At 40.3% G+C, this 21771-nt stretch overlaps 1 long non-coding RNA gene across 2 annotated transcripts; it reads left to right on the top strand.

The window, feature by feature from the left end:
- Positions 1-1022: 1022 nt before the first annotated feature.
- Positions 1023-21479, top strand: LOC109455992 (uncharacterized). 2 transcript variants are annotated; one of them, XR_002138761.2, is made up of 6 exons: positions 1023-6919; positions 8305-8394; positions 12074-12218; positions 13426-13630; positions 14062-14189; positions 15316-21479. It is a non-coding gene; the product is annotated as an uncharacterized LOC109455992 (long non-coding RNA). The 2 variants fall into 2 exon arrangements; XR_002138760.2 differs by having other exon boundaries at positions 1025-6919; positions 13426-13626.
- Positions 21480-21771: the final 292 nt, after the last annotated feature.

Here is a 21771-nt window from a genome sequence, read left to right as displayed (position 1 = left end):
GAAAAATGAGACCCCAACTGTATACACTTTGCATCACCACAGTGAGTTCTTGGGACCAAATGTGCTTAAATGCCACTATGGTCTTTAGGTAATAATGTGACGCCCATCCCTACACACTTTCAAGACCACAGGGAGTAGTTGGGACTGAATGTGCTTAAATGCCATTGTGGTCCTTACACAACTATGGGACCCATCTCTACACACTTTGAATCACCACAGTGCGTGCATGGCATTGAATGTGCTTAAATGCCACTATGGTCCCTATGAAACAATGGACCTCATCCCTATACACTTTGCATCACCACAGTGATTAATTGGGACCAAATGTGCTTAAATGCCTCTATGGTCCTTACACACAAATAGGACCCCATCCCTACACACTTTGCATGACCACAGTGAGTACTTGGGACCTAATGTGGTTAGATGCTACTATGGTCCTAATGAAAAATGGGGACACCCATCTCTACACATTTTGCATGACCACAGTTTGTACTTGGGATCAAATGTGCTTAAATGCCACTATGGTCCTTATACAACAATGGGACCTATCCCTACACACTTTGCCTCACTGCAGTTTGTACTTGGGACTGACTGGGCTTAAATGCCACTATGGTCCTTACACAACAATGGGACCCCCATCCTTACACACTTCACATAATCACAGTGAGTACTTGGGACTGAATGGGTTTAAATGCCACTATGGTCCTTATGTAACAATGGAACCCTTCCCTACACACTTTGCATCACTGCAGTTTGTACTTGGGACTGACTGGGCTTAAATGCCACTATGGTCCTTACACAACAATGGGACCCATCCTATACACTTTGCATCACCACAGTGAGTGCTTGGGACCAAATATGCTTAAATGCCACTATGGTCCTTCTGTAATCATGGGACGCATCGCTACATACTTTGCAAGACCACAGTGAGTAGTTGGGACCAAATGTGCTTAAATGCCACTATGGTCCTTATGTAATAATGTGACCCCATCCGTACACACTTTCAAGACCACAGGGAGGACTGGGGACTGAATATGCTTAAATGCCACTATGGTCCTCATGAAAAATGAGACCCCAACCGTATACACTTTGTATCACCACAGTGAGTTCTTGGGACCAAATGTGCTTAAATACCACTATGGTCCTCATGAAAAATGAGACCCCAACTGTATACACTTTGTATCACCACAGTGAGTTCTTGGGACCAAATGTGCTTAAATGCCACTATGGTCCTTATGTAACAATGGGACCCATCTCTGCACACTTTGCATCACCACAGTTACTACTTGGACTGAATGTGTTTAAATGGCACTAGGGTCCTTACATAACAATGGAATCCCATACCTACACACTTTGCATCACCAGTTTGTACTTGGGACTGAATGGGCTTAAATGCCACTATGGTCCTTATGAAACAATGTGACCCCTTTCCGTACACACTTTGCATGACCACAGTGAGTACTTGGGACCTAATGTGGTTAGATGCTACTATGGTCCTAATGAAAAATGGGGACACCCATCTCTACACATTTTGCATGACCACAGTTTGTACTTGGGATCAAATGTGCTTAAATGCCACTATGGTCCTTATACAACAATGGGACCTATCCCTACACACTTTGCCTCACTGCAGTTTGTACTTGGGACTGACTGGGCTTAAATGCCACTATGGTCCTTACACAACAATGGGACCCCCATCCTTACACACTTCACATAATCACAGTGAGTACTTGGGACTGAATGGGTTTAAATGCCACTATGGTCCTTATGTAACAATGGAACCCTTCCCTACACACTTTGCATCACTGCAGTTTGTACTTGGGACTGACTGGGCTTAAATGCCACTATGGTCCTTATACAACAATGGGACCCATCCCTAAACACTTTGCATCACCACAGTGAGTACTTGGGACTGAATATGCTTAAATGTCACTGTGGTCCTTACACAACAATGGGACCCATCCCTACATACTTTGCATCACCACAGTGAGTGCTTGGGACCAAATATGCTTAAATGCCACTATGGTCCTTCTGTAATCATGGGACACATCCCTACACACTTTCAAGACCACAGTGAGTAGTTGGGACCAAATGTGCTTAAATACCACTATGGTCCTCATGAAAAATGAGACCCCAACCGTATACACTTTGTATCACCACAGTGAGTTCTTGGGACCAAATGTGCTTAAATACCACTATGGTCCTCATGAAAAATGAGACCCCAACTGTATACACTTTGTATCACCACAGTGAGTTCTTGGGACCAAATGTGCTTAAATGCCACTATGGTCCTTATGTAACAATGGGACCCATCTCTGCACACTTTGCATCACCACAGTTACTACTTGGACTGAATGTGTTTAAATGGCACTAGGGTCCTTACATAACAATGGAATCCCATACCTACACACTTTGCATCACCAGTTTGTACTTGGGACTGAATGGGCTTAAATGCCACTATGGTCCTTATGAAACAATGTGACCCCTTTCCGTACACGCTTTGCATCACCACAGTGAGTACTTGGGACTGAATGTACTTAAATGCACTATGGTCCTACGTAACAATGGGACCACATCAAATTCACACTTTAAATCAGCACAGTGAGTACTTGGGACTGAAGTTGCTTAAATACCACTGTGGTCCTTATGTAACAATGGCACCACATCAGGTTCTCACTTTGTATTACCACGGTGAGTACTGGGGACCGAATGTCCTTAAATGCCACTATGGTCCTTACATAACAATGGGACCCCATCTGTACACACTTTGCATCACCACAGTGAGTACTTGGGACCAAATGTGCTTAAATGCCACTATGGCCCTTATGTAACTATGGGACCCCCATCTCTACACACTTTGAATCACCACAGTGAATGCTTGGGACCGAATGTGGTTAAATGCCACTGTGGTCCTTTGATAACAATGAGACCCCATCCCTACACAGTTGCGCCACCCCAGTGAGTACTTGGGACTGAGTGTGCTTAAATGCCACTCTGGTCCTTATGTAACAATGGAACCCATCCCTAAACACTTTGCATCACCCCAGTGAGTAGTTGGGACTGAGTGTGCTTAAATGCCACTATGGTCCTTACACAACAATGGGATCCCATCCCTATACACTTTGCATCATCACAGTTGGTACTTGGGACCGAATGTGCTTAAATGCCACTGTGGTCCTTACATGAGAATGGAATCCCATCCCTACACACTTTGCTTCACCACAGTGAGTACTTGGGAGTGAATGTGCTAAATGCCAATATGGTCCTTACGTAACAGTGGGACCCCCCCATCTGTACACACTTTGCATTATCACAGTGAGTACTTGGGCCTGAATGGAATTAAATGCCACTATGGTTTTTTCCCTAACACTGGGACCACATGAGGTTCTCGCTTTGCATCATTACAGAGAGTGGGACTGAATGTGCTTAAATGCCACCATAGTCTTTATATAGCAGTTGGATTTACCCTGTGCTCTAAGTGTCTATATTATGCCAAGGGTTACATCAGTGTGATAATTGTATTAGTTTAGCAGTTGTTCCTCATATTAGTCTGGCGTACATGACAAGAAATATTATATTACCATAGAGTGGACACGGTACTCTGAGTATGCTTAAATGCAAGGGTGGTCCCTTTTGTTAGTTTAGAAACATTAACTCCTACACCTTTTCCTTTAGCAGAAGGGCATGTGAGACTTTAAACTTATAATTGTGCATGTGATCCCTTCTGGTAGTCTGACATTCCATCTCTTCCTGATACCTTTGCATTACAAGAGAGGGTACTGGTGACTGTGAAGGTGGAAGCCATCCTCTTACCTGTTAGCATTACATAAGTCCGTGAGAACCAGAGGCCCCTTGTTTTGTTTTGCACTGTTAATGTGCGGTATTCCTATCATCTTGTGTGTAGTCGATATGGAGCTCACTCATTTTCCTTATATTCAACAGTGGATGCACTTTCCTAAGGACCTTTGTACTAAAATACTTAAAGTGAATGATGATCATTGACCTCAACTGTATGCTTTATTTAAGGCCTCTGTAGTCTCTTCATCTGCCAAGAAAGTGTATTAATTACCTCAGTTCTTTTTTTTTATGTGCAGAATTCCAATGTTTATGGTCCACAAGTGTGCCGTTCAGGTCAGGACTCCTTTGCTTATGGAAGCAGAGATTAATGACCTTAAAGCCCTTCTCTTGGGACTGTGGACACGTTTAGTTAGTTGTCCATGGTCTTGTGAGTGAACTTGGGTTCCTGAGTCTTCACAGCCTTTTTGCTTTACCGTCCACTTAAGGCCCATTTCTCAGTGTTAGTGTGCATAATAATTACATTAGTATCCCTCCCCTTTGCAAGTACCACAGGAATTGTGACCCATTAGGTCCCATTTCTTGGCCTGTTAATATGCTTGATTATATCTGTGTGGGTTCCTATGCGCTAGTCCAGGACACCTGTCCTTACTGCCTTTCTGTTCCAGCAGGGAGTGCCTCCTGCACAAGACCATTACACTAGGATAGTCCAGGTACACAGCTGTAACTGACTACAACCATACACATGGGGCACGAATGTGCGTAACTGCACATAGTTCGTTCCTTTTGAATACGATCCTACTCTGTTAGACCCCCTAAGTCACTAAGGCCTCTTTTCATGGCTTGTTACTATACATAAATTCATTTGTCCATGTTCCTGTACACTAGGTAAACACACCTGTCCTCAATCCCTTAGCCTTTTAGTAATGCATGCCCACTACTTTAAGAACCTTGTATTTGTACAGGGTACACGATTTTAATTTACTGCACAATGTCTCTTGGATATTAATGTACGTAATTTCAACTTAGTTTGTCCTACCCTTTTGCCCTCAGTTTGCAGTATACCATGGTTGCCAACCCCTAAATCCCCTTGGCCTGTTAATATGCATAATTGCATTTGTCTGTGTTCTTGTGCACCATACAAGCACACTTCCCTGTTCTATGCACTAGGTAAATACCCTACCTACTTCCTTAGCATTTTCAACAGGCAGTGCCCAGTAATGAAGACCCTTCACTTGGAAAGTTCATGGGCACAAACGCAATTTTCTAAGCACGTCCTGTATCAGAACCACTGTACCCTCTTTGCTTTATAGCAAGGAGGTGCTATTCAATGAATGCCCTTTGTTTTGGACTTTAATGTGAATGATTGCAATTGTCCATCTCTTCTGTTGGAGGAGGATTGCATACCCCCTGCCCCCGCTGCATTAGGGGCACGTTAACCATGAATGAGCTCTTCTCTTGAGGTTATTAATGTGCATAGTTGTTTCCGTATGTGGACATGTGCAGTAGGAAAGGATGCTTTATGCCCTTGCCACTGCCTTTGAATTACTCCTGACCATCGTGACCTCAGCTCTTGAACAATTATATGCACCAATAACAATTATATGCACCAATAACAATTATCCAAAGTATTGATTATTAGGACACCTGAACCCTCTTTGTATGCATCAGGGATACTGACTAAGGCCCTTTTTGGGACTGTTAATGTGACTTTGCAATTATCTATGCCCCCTTCTGTTAGAGCAGGGTGCCATTCCCTTGTATCCACTTTGCATTACTACAGGGACAACTGAGCACACAAAACCTCTCCTGGCAATGTTTATGGGCACAATGGCAATTAGCAGTGGGTTTTCCCCAGCCCCAAACAGAAACCCATACTCCCACTCCTTTTGCATCACTCCAGGGTATAAGATTCTAAGTAGTCATGGTCTTACCCTTACCTTCCCTCTCCCCAGCCCTTGCCTGCCCTTGGACCCTTCTGATGGACTATTAATAATCACAATTTCAAGTGTCCATGTATCCGACCATTAGATAATATTGTGCTTCCTCCTCCTTCCCAGCCCTGCCCAGATGTCATTGGTTTACCCAATGTATTTGTATTGCTGTAATGCCTCAGTTGCACTTTCTTTGGTCCCGCCCATCCAACATGAACCCCTCCATTTCTTAATTTGCATTGCTTCTGAGTAATGCTGACTATCCAAAGACCCTTCTGTGTTATTAATTAACACAATACTGATTGCCCTGTGTTTCAACCCATCAGCCCAAGATCTCCCTACCACTTCGATGTTGTGATTGTGCAGTGTTGACTACCAAAGCAGGCCTGAACTAGGTGGATGGGCCTTCACTCCTTTTCCTGTATTTTTTAAGGATCCCAATTTCAATTATTGTCCCATCGTGGGGACAAGAACCATCCCTGGCCACCTCTGTTACTGCTTTACTGGGTGAAAATCTCAAGGCAAGTCAGGCCCAGGGAGCTATTTTTTAAGAAAGGCATCTGAATTGCAAGGTGGAATTGATAACCTGGTCGTTGAATTTTTGAAGTTTAAAAACCCATTTATACCATGTACCTGATGACCAGTGTCTCTCATTTTACTAAGGGTGGTGGGTCTGTGGATAGCCCACTGTGACTCTTGATCTGGAGCACCAACCAGCCCCTACTTATTTCAAGATTTCTGTAAAAGGATGAAATAAGAGAACATATACTATAGATCACCTTGTTTGGTTACTCTCTTACATAAAACACACCCTGTTTAGTTGTGCGCATTTAAAGTAGCCTCAAGCTCCACAGTGAAGTAAGGACTTAGAGATGATGTTTCCCTGTTTTATATAAAAAAAATAAGCCAAGATTTAATTCTTCTGGATGTAAATTGCAACAGTGAGCTAGCTGCTGCCTGGTTAAAATGAATACTAGCCTAGGCTCTAGTGTGCAGAGTGTTTGGTGGCAGAGAAGTATTTCATGAGAAAATAGCTAGTCATTACAACAGCGGTTCTTTGTAATCACTGAGAAAGGAAGGACACTATTCCCGTGAGAAGGATGCCAAAAGGTCGGCCCAGCTCAGGGTGCAGTTTGCACTTCTGGCTCCTTGGACAGCTGTAAGAAGAGTCTCTGGCTCTTTAGATTACTGTAAGTACTACTTTGTAGTTACTAAGTCATCTTCCCCCTGTTCAATTTTCTTTCTCCTGATGCTACCCATAGAAAAGTCAGAGGGTTCTGAAAGTCTCCTTGCCTGTTCCCACCTTATCTGCAATGTATACATATGATCACAATATGAGTTAACCAACAGAACTATAGAATTAATATTGTGTACCTGGCTTTATGCTAGTTTACACATAAGTGAGCACTAGAAATGGTAGAGTCCTGTATATAATCTCATCCTCCAGATGGTTGTATTGGTGAGCTAATATAAGCACGCTTGAAATAACTTTAGGAAATGATAGTCAAGCGCTGTTTTGTATGAATTATAAGTTAGACTTTTTAAAAGTGAGCAACCAGAGTTTGAAGTTGATAGGAGTAACTTAAAGAGGTGGGTTTACTTTTTTTCTTTGGTACTTGATATGATGACTATTGAAGCCATCTGGGTAGTCCAGTTCATTTATTTTTAATGTCATTTGGTTTTTACCTCTTTTGGAGGCATGGAAATCAGTTAAAGAGATAAGGCCTACCCATTGTGTTTGGCTGTATTCTGTGGCAAATTGTTGATTGTTCAATCTCATTATAAGCTTGAGTTTTTCAAGCTTCAGGGGTTGGGGATATAAATCTGATGTGTTGGCTCTTTTTACCTTTTTATTCCGTTTCCACTCGAGCAGATGAGAGTAGCATTGATTCCTTTTTAGTACGAGATATTTGTGGAACATGTTTGGCAAGAGGGCAATGAAGAAGTATAAGTTTTACAAGAAAATCGTGACCGTGCCTAGTCTCCCTGATGTAAAACAAACACAAAGGTCCAGCTGAAAAATATCAACATAAAATTTGAAGCATTTTTGTGTGTACATCCATTCATCCTAGCAGGAGCAAGAAGAACCATAATAATGAGCTGGCCTTCTGTTACTGCCCATTTTAATTTATGTTCATATTTCCTTGTCCCCCCTCGCCAATGCCTGAAGATATTATTTGTCTGATTGACGGGGTAATATACAAATGGTCCTGAGCCTTCTTGGAAACGTGGTCTATGTATGCCATTGTTCTTCAAACTAAAATAACTTGTCAGGATGAAACACCTTTTACAGGAACAAAATTCTTTGCGATCCTAAAGAACGTGTGCTTTGAGGAACACTGACTTCAAGTTTTTAAAATGTAAACATGTTTCTCAATTGCAACATATCTTTGTCAAAGAATATAATGTTTTATATAATTTATGTAGGACTTGAGGATTCATGAGAACATATCCATAAACCTCCAGGGTTCTTATCACCCCAATTTGAGAAACACTGGTCTGTGCTTATGAATTACTAAACCAATTATCATTGAATATTAACATACAACTATAATTATTGGAATTTGTTTTAAAGGGATGAATTCTGAGCCAGTTCTGTACCGCTACTCAGAAAGGATGGAACAATATTAGGTGGATGGAAGCCTGCACTGGACAGCACCCAAAGGTGAATCAAGTCATTGCTCAAAATAAAATCTCTGGCAGGTTAACAAATAGTTATTGGGCCAGGTACTGGAGTAAATAGCAATACAAAAGATATGATTCACGTCAAGGAATTTGTGGCTTACCGGCACTACTGTATTCCTTGCTTCTTGCAAGTCAACTTCAGTGACTTCAATACCTCAACCCCTTTTGTCGTTTGGAAAATCTTCAAAAGGTCAAAAAAGAAAGCACTTAAAATTTTTTTCGCCATTTCTCTAAATGATTATTGTGATTTCTGACTTTCCTCCTTCTAGAACCTTAATATATATATATAGGATTGGAGGAAGTATCCTGACCCTAGTTTTGTGCATCTTTTCTCATATCCCCCTTTAGCTTTTCCATTTATCTTTCTGTAATTTACCTACCCATTTCTCTAACCACCTCCCTGAATTATAGAAGATCATAAAACCCAGGGTTCCCATGATTAAACATCATAATTTCTTTTCAGGGTATCTGGGCCCTGGTTATCAAATGTACATCTGGATAGGAGTTTGTGACTTGAAGTACAGAATTAAAAGTTGATCTGTGGTGGCTGCTAAAACATTGTTATCTGTGAAACTGTCCCAGGAAAATTTTTACCTGCTTAAAGAGAAGGGAACTGATATCTGACCTGAGCCAGTAACTGTTCCCCCGAACCTTAGAGGCTTGGGTGGCAAAGAGTACCGATGTGTGTGGTTACACAGAGCTAATACCTTTCTTTGCCTCAAGTCTTACAGACTGAATCGGAAGAAAACTTGATTTCCCCGCTACCATATTTCTGGCTTTAAATCAGTAGCTAACACTGGTGTCTTTCAAAATTCAATTCAAGTTGGATCTCAAGTATTTGTTTGAGACTTAGCTGATCTGCTGAATTGACAAGTTGAACCTCACAGGGACTGTACTAAAACACAGCATAAGAAGAAATCTGTTAATGAACAAGATGAACAATCGGGTTTAATTGCTAATGTTTTTTAAAATAACTTTTTGATATTATGGATACTTGAATGTTTGGGCCTTATGTATTTCAATTTTAAAACTGACTACAGGTAAATCCCTATTAACAAAAGAAAGAGAGCAAGTCTTTAGGCCAGATTTGCAAACAATGATAGTACCTATTATAGTAAAATCTGGAACATAGAATTGCCAGTTCTCAGGTTCCATTTTGCTTGCTTTTTAAAAACTCTGCATTTTATAAGCCTTCAGCATCTAGTTGGGAGATTTAAAAAAACAAAACAAAAAACACCCCAAACTTTTTATTTTAGAACAGTTTTAGAGATTTACAGAATGATTCTAAAAGGTACTACAGAGAGTTACTGTATACCCCACCTCCAGTTTTCCCTATTATTAACATCTTACAGTACTATGGTACGTTTGTCATAATTAGTACAGCAATATTGAAACATTGTTATTAGAGATGGTCCATACTTTATCCACATTTGCTCATGTTAGTCATGTCCTCCTTAGGCTCTCTTGGTTTCGACAGTTTCTCAGGCTTTCCTTGTTTTTGATGGCTTTGACAGTTTTGAGGACTAAATGGTCAAATATTCTGCAGAATGTCCCTCTGTTGGGATTTGTCCAATGTTCTTCTCATGACTAGCCTGGGTAGATGAATTTTCGGAAGACCACAGGAGTAAACTGCCATGCCACTCTTACTTCTTAAGTACATACTATCAACATGACATATCACTGTTGATATTGACTGATCACTTAGATTCTACAATTAATATTTTGTTATATTTGATTAAACTTCTAAAAAGAAAAAATTCATATGCATACTTTAGGTTCAGGGAAATCATTTTTATGCTAAAGGGAATGAACAAAATTAGGAATAAGATCTTTTTGCTTAGATCTGTAATACAATTACATCTGTAATACAGATCTATAAAACACAGCAAGTGTGCAGGATAGTAGTAAATAAATGGCTGTTAAAATGTATTTGCAGTGTGGCATGTCTCTATAGGCACATGCTGTGTTAATGCACTTAACCAAATGGCCCTTCCCAAGGTGCTTCAACGTTTTGGTATTATAGCATATAGCAGTGCTATTTGTCTTATTTGGCACAAGACACTTTTATATATTGTTTTCCTCTGTTCTTTTCTTTAAGCTACAGGCAACAAAACTAGTACCATTTGCCACCAATCTGGCAATGCAATCCTCCACTATGAGGTAATCATCTAGCTGATCCAGACTATCTTTATGGCAAAATACGGTAGACAGTTTGTAGAACACTCCTATAGCCCTGAGAATCCTTGCCCAGACCTCCAGGTTAAAAGACCTTTGAACTGAGAGAAGACCTGGGTTTAAGTATCACTGCGCCACTGACTAGTTGTAAAAAACAGAGGGGAGTCTCATCTATTGGCCTCCCAGCTTCCTTATCTAGAGAATGAAAATGTTGGAGTACATGATCATTAATATCCTTTCTAGTTGTGATGATCCTGTGATTTGTGTAGTGTTGGAGTATTTGAACCAGCTGGATCGCTATGCTGCTTGGTCTTTATCTCTAAAATACCTTGACATTTTGTTGGGCTATGAGATGATAGATCAAGAGTCTGAAAACTCTTGCCAATGAATATTGAATCCCAATGAAATGTGTGGTTCTGTATCAGTACCAAAATGTAACCATTTTCTCTGGCCTTAGAGTCCCTGTAAGGGAAAGGGACTGCTCTTTCTATATGTCATCACTATGATAACAAAAAAAAACGAGGAGGCTTTGATGCTAAAGTGGCCATACTCAGTAAATATGGTTCAGAGTAGCTCAGAAGATCTGGGGAGACTGGAATAGTTGTTTCCTTTTAGGTACCCTAGCCAGGCAGTATATAAATGAATTTGAGCTTGGATCTATTTAAAAATTCTTCAGGCAAATTTGCTTGCACATCATTAATGGGGCTTCAGGAGGGAGCACAGTGCATATATATGTATGACTGCCACGTTTAACTGGAAGCCTGTGTTTGGGGATGAAATATCTAACCTTAGGTTAAGTAAGGATGGGGAAGGATATTGCCAAGAGATTTCTGAAGCCTATTCTGCTCATAATGAGAGCGTCATAGAATATCAGTTTTGCTTTACTGAACATTTTATGTAGAGAATAGACTTGAGTAAGTGATCTTTGACATACTACTGTTAGAATTTGTTTGATATTGACATAAAGGTCTTACAAATAAAAAGGGAACTCCTGATCAGGAATCAGGAAGCCACATGTGGTTCTTTCCACACTATGCCATACCATGCAAAGTGCGTTCGACATTGCAAACGTGGCTTAGACCTGCTTCATTTCAGTAAGCTCCTATCCTATAGTAAAGACAACTCACCAATTATTCAAAATGCTCGAGGCCATTGTGTCTCTAAGCAGTAGTAATTGCCCTGCTACCTTGCATCTTGAAGTGTTTTCGGCAAGAGCATGACCTTTAGGCTACAAATTTAGTCAGCCCTTAAGGTGAGTGTTGGCTTGAGCCATATTTTCATTTAGTTCTTTTTTGTACTTGCCTAACCTTCTGTGCTACTGCCTGTGCTTGCCGTTCATTACAAGACCTTAGGGAGACCATACGGGCTAGAGAGGACACACCTATATCTAATGATTCAGTTAATGCTTCCTAGTGTTGTTGTTGCTGAGGTTTTCTCAACAATTTTGGTGTCCTGTCCTACTGAGCCCTGTCTTTATTCTTCAGAAAGACATTCTGAGCATGGGACACCTGAGGACTGGACTACAAGCAGCTCTAAGAAGCTCCACGTTCAACAGATCTTTTCTTTTGAGAAGCTGGATGTGCTCCAAGTACTCTAAGAGGATGGCTTGCAGGCCACCTGGACCAAAAGGTAGTTCGGGGAGCTCATTGATGGGGGAATTCTGTCTTTGGCTTTAAGGGCTTTAACTTCCTATAGCTCTCCTTTTTAAAACAGGACAGCCAGTTTTCATCAGTTCCTATTGTTTTTTGGGAGGGTTTGCATATACACACATTTTAGCTTTCCAGAGTGAGTTTGGCTTATTATTTTGTTTATCCCTCAGAGCCAGGCTCCAGTGGGGCCTCTGAGGGCAAGTGTACTTGATTCCCTTTCCATAAATGAAGAGTGAGAGATGCAAAATAAAATTAGTTCCTTCCACATCTCATAGCTACTTAGGAGAGAAAAACAAACCTATGCCTTCTGATTAGTAGGCCTTGAAAATTATTTCTGCTTGCGTTTAGCAGACGGGTAGCAAATGCTGAGGATTTGCTGATGAGTAGTACCAACTTGATCTGTGTCATAGCCCTGTTTGGGCAGGCCTAATTCCATTGTCACTGTCATGCCATTTTAACAAGTTGAGGGTTTGTTAATATGAAAAGCCATGAAATTGCTAAAAGGTAGAATAACAGACCCAAGGGTCTGTAAGCTATTTACTGGGTCCCTGCACCTTGTTTTTCCTTTGTATAGATTTGTTTAGCTGTCTTCATAACGAGTTTTATATCGCTGTAACCATTTTTGATTTCTCTGAATATCCTGGGACTTGGAAGTGTTTCATTTACATAAGCTGTTCAAGAAGTGTACCGTGTGGACTGAGTGGAAAACAATTGTGTTTACCTTGGCACTGCTCGAGCATCTCACTACTTAACATACAGATTAAAAATTATCGGGGCTTTTCCAAGTGGCTTCATAGCTGTCTTGGTTGAGAAAGCTTTGGTTTTTTTCTTCGATTATTTTCCATGTGTTGATTTTTTGACCTCCCCCCATACTTTATGATGAGAACACAAGGATTTTAATAATCCACGCCATGGATATTACTAATCCATGCCAATGGAGACTGGACAATAAAGCACAGTATGGGAACTTTGCTAATTATTCAGCTCTAAATTGCTTTTGGAGATGAGGGGAAGGAAGTTCAAGGAACAGAACTGGAATGAGTAGAAGAGTTTGCCTGTTTATAGAATATAGAGCTCCCCACAGTGCTCAGTCTGCATAGCTTAATTTAACCACTAGTTGCTCATTGGAAGAGTCTTTCGCTGTGTACCACAATTCAGTCATTATTTTTCTTTTCTCTCTTCTCCAGATCTTCCTGAGAAGAAGAGGCTTGTTGCTTTACAGTCGTAGTGACCCATTCCCTTTGACGGTCCCTAGGTGGAGATGGGGCATAAGGATCCTCCAGGGGAAAGGCTCACTACCACTGGGCAACAACCCTAGGCCAGGAGGTTCAATCAAGATTCTTTCCTGGGCCCTGATAGGAAGCTCAAGTCTCAAGACAACGTCAGAGGTGGGTAAGTTGTCTCTAAACATGTCATGAGGAAACTCTCTAATTTCGATCCTCTAGGTCAGTGATGAGAGAGGCAGAATAGCGGCTGCAGGTTGGGACATGAAGGTAGCCATTCAGTATAGTAAGTCCTGATTATACAGATTAGAGTTCAACTAAAGAAATAAGGCAATGATAATGGTGGTGTTTCCAGTGGCTCACCAAAATGCATTAGGCAAGACATTTTCCTATTTATACCACAACTTCCTGGTCTGTTGAATGCCGAAGTTGTATTAGTTTTATCTCTAAGGATCTAAAAGCTTCAACTTTATACATTTCTAGGCTCTATAGACACTTTCTATAACTCACTAATTTGAATCTCCCATAAGTCGAGCGCAGTACTCACTTAATACTTCATTATGGCATTTACATAGTTTCCCTCCCTCTTTGTTTTTGTAGCTCCTGATTGTTCGCTTTATACCTACCATAATCATCTTTCCTAAAAGCAGTGCAAGGAGCAAAAAATCTGAACGCACCAAAGGAAGACTGATATGCCTGACACTGGCATTTTAGAAGAGCAAGATGAAGTAAGTTGTTGGTGGATCGCTTTAGAGCTCAGAGCCATTTGTTGGAGGTTTTTGTGGGTTGGGGTGTGGTGGTCTAAGGCAGAGGGGCCCTGAATGTAATATGGGAGAATGACCAGTAACCTGTGCAGGCACACCTCAGAGATATTGCAGGTTGGGTTCCAGACCAGAGCAATAAAGCGAGTGACGCAATAAAGCAAGTTGTAATCTTTTTGCTGGTGGAGGGTCTTGCCTTCAATTTGTAAAAAACACAGCATCTGTGAAGCACAATAAAATGAAGTGCAATAAAACAAGATAATACTCTGTGTTCCAGTTGTGTCACAGGGAATTTAGTCCTACCTAATTTGTTCTTTATCTTCACTACATAGATTCTTTGCTACTCTGACCGTGTTTCCCCCAAAATAAGACTAGGTTTAATGCCATATTTCTCTGAAAATAAGACCGGGTCTTATGTTAATTTTTGCTCCAAAAGATGCATTAGGGCATATTTTCAGGGGATGTCTTATTTTTTCCTGTACAACAATCTACATTTATTTAAATACAGTCATGTCATCTTCTTCTGGAACATCGTCATAACATACTAAATGTGTCCGTCTGGCTGACGATCTTAACTGGGGCATATTTTCGGGGTAGGTCTTATTTTCGGGGAAACATGATAGAAGTCTAAACATATAAAAACCTAAAACAAAAAAGTTTGTTTTTTGCTGAAAGGAGAGTGGCCCATTCTTATCTCCTCTTGTGAGAGAATCTGTCTGCAGTAAAGATTTAGTGCTAAAGGAAAGCCAGTATTAGAATTGTGAAGGGTGTGAAGATCAAGTCCCTTTTCTAAAGGGGTGGGGAAAGAAGTGTATTTGACACTATATGAGTGGCCACCACTACCATCTAGTGGCAGGCAGACATGTTTTGGTTCTATGTAAAATTCAGAAGGTGAAAGTCTATAAGAACATCTGTGTTGGTTGTGGTTGTTATTATAATTATTATTGCTGGTAACATACCTAGTATTGGTACTGATAATATCTTATTGTAGATACTAATGCCCTTTTTGGTTTTCTTTTGTCTTCTCCTTGTGATGTTTATTGTGCCCCTCTTCCTCTGAATGTCTGCCTTGGCTTATCTCTTGTCTCAAAAGTGTGTATTTCTTTCTTTGTCTGTTTCTTCCTTGAATGTCTTTGGTCTTTGTTCTCTAAAGTGTGTCTTTCCCATTTGTACGGTTCTCTTGTTAGTTTCTTCTCTGTGTCTCATTTTCTTTTTTGTTCATGAGAGTGGTCTGTGCCTTGTCTTTGCTCTCCCAGACCTGGCTCTTCTTTCCCTTCGTGTCTCTGCGTCACATCTGGGTGCTTTGTGCTCATTTCATGTCCTGCCTACCTCTCTTTTTTTCTCTTTGTGAACTGATTGTTTGTCACTCTCTCCCCTTGTTCGTTTGACATTTTACCTTTTTCTGATTCTACTGTTTCTACTCTATCTTGGCTTTCTCTTTTCCACATGTCCTTTCTGCCTCTCTTGGGCCATTTACTCTCTTTTTTCATGCTCTGTGTGCTTCTGTGTCTCTTTGTTTTTTGTGATTTTCCATTTCACCAGTCCTCTCTATTCTCGTTTCTTCTTTGCTTTTCCCCTTCTACTGACTTTTGGGTCTTTCAGCCTCTTCATGAGTCTGTGTCTCCCCCTCCTTGACGTCCTGTACTCTTCTCTCCTTGCATATTTTTTGTGCATGTGTGTGTTTGCTCATGTATGCCTGTTTGTGACAAAGGGGCTTCTAAGCCCTTTCTAATAGGTGCAGAGTGTCGGCTATCAAAATAAGCACTGCAGAGCGGTTCCTATGCCAGACTGTCCTGTGCAATGATCCCAAACTAAAGAAGGCCCAAGGGTCCAGACTGAAGTAAAACCCAACACCTAACATGGACACAAGGTGGAGGGCCCAAGTAGAAGACAGATGTTTGAGGACTGAAATGGAAAACTCATGCCCCAAGATAGATAGAAACCTCACACCTGAGACCATTGGAAGCCCCAAGTGCCACGATGTACAGAAGGTGGCCCTGGTTGGACAGAAGACTTGACTGAATTGGATAGAGGGCTGAAGACCCAGGATGGGAGGCTGAAAGCCTAAGAGTGGGGACTCATGTAAAGGCCTGAGACACAAGGCCCGAGACTTGAGATAAAAAGACCCAAGGATGGGAGGCCTCAGACACACATAAAGACCCAGGAGTCAAGCCTCTCTACATGGACTTGAAGGCTATCTTAAGACTAAATTGTGTGGGAAGCTGCAGTCCTATGACCCAGAATCCAGAAGGATAGAAGCTCGAAGATCAAGATGAGAACCCTAAACTTCAGCTCTTTTCTGTCCTCCCTTCTCTTGGACATTTTCCCGTCTCCCCTTCCAGTTCTCCTATCTTCACTTAAGCCCACTTATTTTCAGATGTCTTTTTTGATGTAAGAGACATGTCTTTAAATTAGCAATAGTATGCCTGAGCCAGTTTTTATCACAGTTTTGAGACATTTATTACATTTTTGGTGTGTTTTTTTTAAAAAAGAAAAACACTTCCATTTCTCTTCACCTCCACTCCATTTGAGAGAGACATATAAGTGACACTGTATTTCAGTCCCCCCCTTTCCTCAGAAGCTAGTCTAGGCTGATGAGAAGGGGAAATAAGTGCCAGGCTATCCAGACCAATGAGAAGAATGAGACAAGAAATACACAGATGTGCCAGGCTGCTGAGAAGCACCAGCCTGCACACCTTACTTCTTTGAGCTTTGGTGAGCAGGATTCCTGGGGTTTGGCATTCCTAGTGATGGTCCCCAAAAAGGATGACTGAGACCCAAGGAGGCAGCCTGAACCCCCTGCTCATAGTAGTGGCCTCAGAATTTGGTAGATGGCACCAACTGTGCCCTTGGCTTTAACGCCCACCTCTAGGCTTAAAGGTTAGAGAACTTGGGAATACTTAGCAGGTTGAATCCTTTCCTTGATTTCTTTCCTCTTATCATGAGGGAAGATAATTTAAATGGTTGACAATATATATGAAAGCAAGGTGTTCTCATTAAGTGTCGTGGCAGCCATGCACAGCTAATATTTGAAAGTGCACTGTCAGTTGTGAAGTATTATGTAAATTGGGTCATCACACCCTTTTTCTCTAAAGGGTAAGATGGTAAATATCTTAGGCTTTACAAGCCATATGGTCTCTGTTGCACTTTTTTAAACAATGCTTTAAAAAGGAATAACTATTCTTAGCTCGTGAACCAAGTGGATTTGGTCTGTGGGCCATAGATACCCCTGATGCAGATGCTAGGGACTGTGCTGAAAATATTAATTTCCTTGTGTGCTGTGCCTGTCCCTTTGTAAACTATGAAAGTGCTTAGACTTCTAAGTTTCAGTTGATGAATGGATATTGATTACACAGTATATATACATCCTACTGTCTAAGCACTGGATATAAAGATTAAAAGAAGCATGAATAAAGTGCTTTGTCAAAGTATGTAATACTATGCAGATATTAGGAATTAAGTGGTTGATAAATAAATAATTCATATATTTATAGCCATAGTGTTTTTGCTGCTATGGTGATTCTGAGTAAAAATAAAGTATTCCAGGTAGCAGAAAAGAAAACACATGGAAACTGCTTTTAAACTATACAATATACAGCAAACACAAGGGACTAAGTTATTGTGATGACTTATAATGTGCCGGATAACATGCTAGGCACTCTGGATGACAAGGAAAATAGAAAGTATTCTCAATTTAGAATTAAAAGTTTCAGCTAGGAAGTGCATTTTAAAGTGCTTTTCTTGTCAACTAAAGCACTAAATAAATGCCAATGGGCTACATGTTAATGAATGAATGAATACTAATTGCCTTTTATGTGCCAACTATTGTTATGAGGAAAGAAGTGTAAATAGTTATGCAAATTGAGAGTTTAAATACTTGTTAAAGGACTGAACATCAGTTGCCTACTATGTGAACTCACGGTTATGGCACTAAGGAGCTCCATGCACTTATCATTTCATTGTGCCTACAACTGAGGAGAAGGCAATACAGATACTAACCTTATGAACTGTAAAGCACCATAGAACTAGAACTATTGATTTTCTCATTTGGTGCCGAGTACTATAGGCTTATAACATTGTATCACAGTTCTCAGACTATGAACCAGTGTTGGAAAAAACTTGGGAAAGGATTATTCGCTATTGAACACTCTGAATATAATCTGTAAAAGATTAAATGTATGATGAATGTGAGACTGGATGATAATTGTATATTATGTACCAGTCTTTTTGCTGGGCATCAAGATGTAAAGATAATCCATCTTTATTGTGTCCTAGGTAGTAGCACATAATCTGTACAGTCAACTTATAAGTCTTAAACTGCTGTACATATGTAAGCAATATCTGCTCATTGAACATCAATGATTTACTCTCTTATCCCCAGAGATGCAGAGTTTCATTATTATTATTGAATCTGCAGCACAGGCTTGGGTGTACATTTACGAAGCCTACTGTTCTATACAGATAAGGAATTAAGTGCTGGCTGAATGAATGATTACTGATTACTTTCTGTGAGGCTCAGAACTGCATATTCCTTATGATACAAAAATGATTTTATCCTAATAGGATGCTCACTGGAGGAAATGAGATAGTAGGTGTGAGATTCAGACTAAACGGTTATTTAATGATGTAAACATGAGGAAAATAGAATTGTACAAAGCAGTATGCTAAATCCTGAGCTAGGTGGAAAGATACAATAGACCAGAAGGCTACTTGCTCCCTGGCCTGACTAAAGAAATGGGAGATTTTTTTTTTTTTTTTAAACCAAGCTGTTCTGATTCTCCCTCAGTTTTTGGAATGCCGAATGCTGAAGAGGGAGGTGAATTACATCTACCCTGGCCTGGCTTAGAGACATTTAAGGCATAAAAATAAATGCCTTTTAAGTTCATTTGATAAACAGAGCATATTTTATGTGAAATGGATCATTCTAGGTCCTGAGCATTACAAAAGTGAAATGGGCCTACTCTAAAGGGCTTTAGATGACAGATAATAGCTGAAGCTCTGAAAACAACTTTGAGTTTTGAGTAAATATTTGAGTACCTGTTTTCTGGTCCAGAAAACCCATTGACTTGCCTTTGAGATTTAAAAAATAGGGGGGAAAAAGGCATGGTTCTTTCAACATAAAATGACATTTTCCCTACTTCTACATAGTCTCAAAGTCACTTGCTCATTGACGTAAGTTGAAGCCAGAATGATGAAGGGTCCAGGATTTCTCCTTTAATTCATTAATTTAAGATTCTGCTTTTGTTGTAGTTAAATGGTTTAAGATGAGAAGGTGAAACAACTGGTTTTAAAAGTATTTGCTCGTTGGCCTGGCTTAAAGTCAGGAAGTCACTTGAGCAATAAGAGATTCTTTCTAGTTTTTCCATATTTTGTAAAAATGTATTCACTCTGAATAAAATACTGTCTGAGGAGAGTGAACAGATTCAAAAGACCTAGACCAAGATTCACTTAAAGCTTACTGGCTTATGATGGAAACAACAAAGTTTATGACTGCAGTTCTTTTATTTGTTGAAGAGCCTTCATTGAGCAGCTGTGATATTAAGATATTGAGAAGTAATGATTAAATAGATCAACTTCTCTTTGGCATGCTTCACAGAGTGGGAGTAAGAGAGCCTTTTATTTATTCATTCACACAAACATTGGAGAAGGTGATGCTAAATGAAATAGGTCTGGTACAAAAGGCACTTTGTCTTGGAGATGCAATTGAAAAAACAAGAAATGGAATGAAACCTTTTCATTTATTCATTCATTCTACAAGTAGGCCTATTGTGTATAAGGTCCTTTGCTAGGTTCTCTGTTGGCCCCAAAGACATGAACAACCGAATGCTTTCCCAAAGAAATTTTAAAAACTTCCTTTTGGGTTGTTTTTCTGATTAGGGGCTTTGTCCCCAAACAACATTGTACAATTTAATTCCCACTCTATTTCTTCTACCAGTCTGGCCACTACAATAAGCAGGGTTTCCACTGAGCTTGCTCCTTAAGTTGTAGGAACCCTCCTTATAATAGACATTTTATTTTCCCTATCCCATCCCTCATGAGAGATAGCTGTGACCACTGCTGGGCAGAAAGAGGGATGACGAACGGCCAATTCCCAAACCCTGGTCTCAATGGCACCAGCCTTGGGGAACCACTCATACTCGAGCCATACTTCCTTTTGAAATGCATTTACCACTTCTACTCTCTACTCTTTATCTTTTACATTCTTTCAAATATCCACTACCTAAGTAGACCTCTGAAGAACAATTCCCAGATAGTACATAGCAAGATTGGAGACGGAGACCTGATTCTCTTTTGCAACAGCTTTTCAACTTACACTTCAGAAATCTCCTTCGGCATCAAAACCTGCTCAAGAAAGAACTTGATATGGCAGAATAATGTCAGTGAATGAAAATTGCTTAATTTTTACCATGCTGAAATTTTAAGAGTCGTAAAAATCATAAAAATTGGAATTGGCAAAAATTGGAAAAATACCGAAAACAACTCAAAACCTCTAAATCTAGGCCCTCCGGGCTTTGACCTTTTCTATTTTGAAATCACTCACAGAGGGTGGGCTAGGAGGAAGAGTGAAAGAAAAGGTCAAACCTGTTTCTGAGGGCAGCCTGCCTTTAACTGGATCGGTCTTAAGGCCATCACTATCTCCAGGTCTAATGGATTGCTTTTTTCAGTTTAGTGCAATTCCAATAACTGGTCATTGTTGAGATGATAAAATTCTTTGTCACCACTCATTTCTCTAAGTTCTTGAGAAACCAATTTTTGACTGAATGGTTATCAGCTAAGCATTGGGTTAGATAACTATGGAATTTATTAATTAAATCAATTTGAAGAAGATTTGAGGGTGGTGGGTGCATTACTAGAAAGTGGAAAGGAGAAAGTAACTGAAAGCCTTCCTTTCACAGTTTCCGGCACCCTCCCACTACTGACAAAACAAGAACAAGACAACTTGCCACCATCTGATTTTTGTGGCTTAAAGGAATTTGTGAACAAATCGGTTTTCCTAGGAAATGGCTTTCTCTCTACCCTTCTGCCTCAAAGGGAATACATGCCAAAATGCTCTGGTAAACAGAAGACACTCTTTGACTTGTGAACTGATGTGAGATGCACAATCTGAGCCTTGAGTGTTTTGAAGATTGAAAAGTCTTGCTAGCATGGGTGACCCTGAAAAGCAATTGAAAGCCATCTATCTACATGTCACAACTGAGAAAAATTGGGGGGTATGTTGTCTAATGTCAAATAAAATGTACTGTTTTGAAAACTGTGTTTTGATGTGACAAACTACCTCACTGCCCCTAACCACACACGTGGTCTCATTTTTTTGTCCTTTACTACCTTAATCACCCAGTTTGGGTAAATGATTTGAGGTCACATTTCTTTCTAGCTTTAGTTGCTTTGGTCAGGAATACTGAGAAGCACAAACACAATAAAATGTGAGAAGCAAAAATTTTGAGGAAAGGGCAGGATATGAATAGGGAATAAACTATTTGTAAGTATGTGGGAAGTAGGATGCACTCAGGAAGGAAAGAAGTTAGCAGCCCCATTCCCTCAGCACGTG

The sequence above is a fragment of the Rhinolophus sinicus genome, chromosome X (assembly GCF_036562045.2).
Source record: "Rhinolophus sinicus isolate RSC01 chromosome X, ASM3656204v1, whole genome shotgun sequence".
NCBI classification, from domain to species: domain Eukaryota; kingdom Metazoa; phylum Chordata; class Mammalia; order Chiroptera; family Rhinolophidae; genus Rhinolophus; species Rhinolophus sinicus.
Note: the sequence above shows the minus strand (reverse complement) of the source record. Positions and strands in the feature narration are given on the sequence as shown.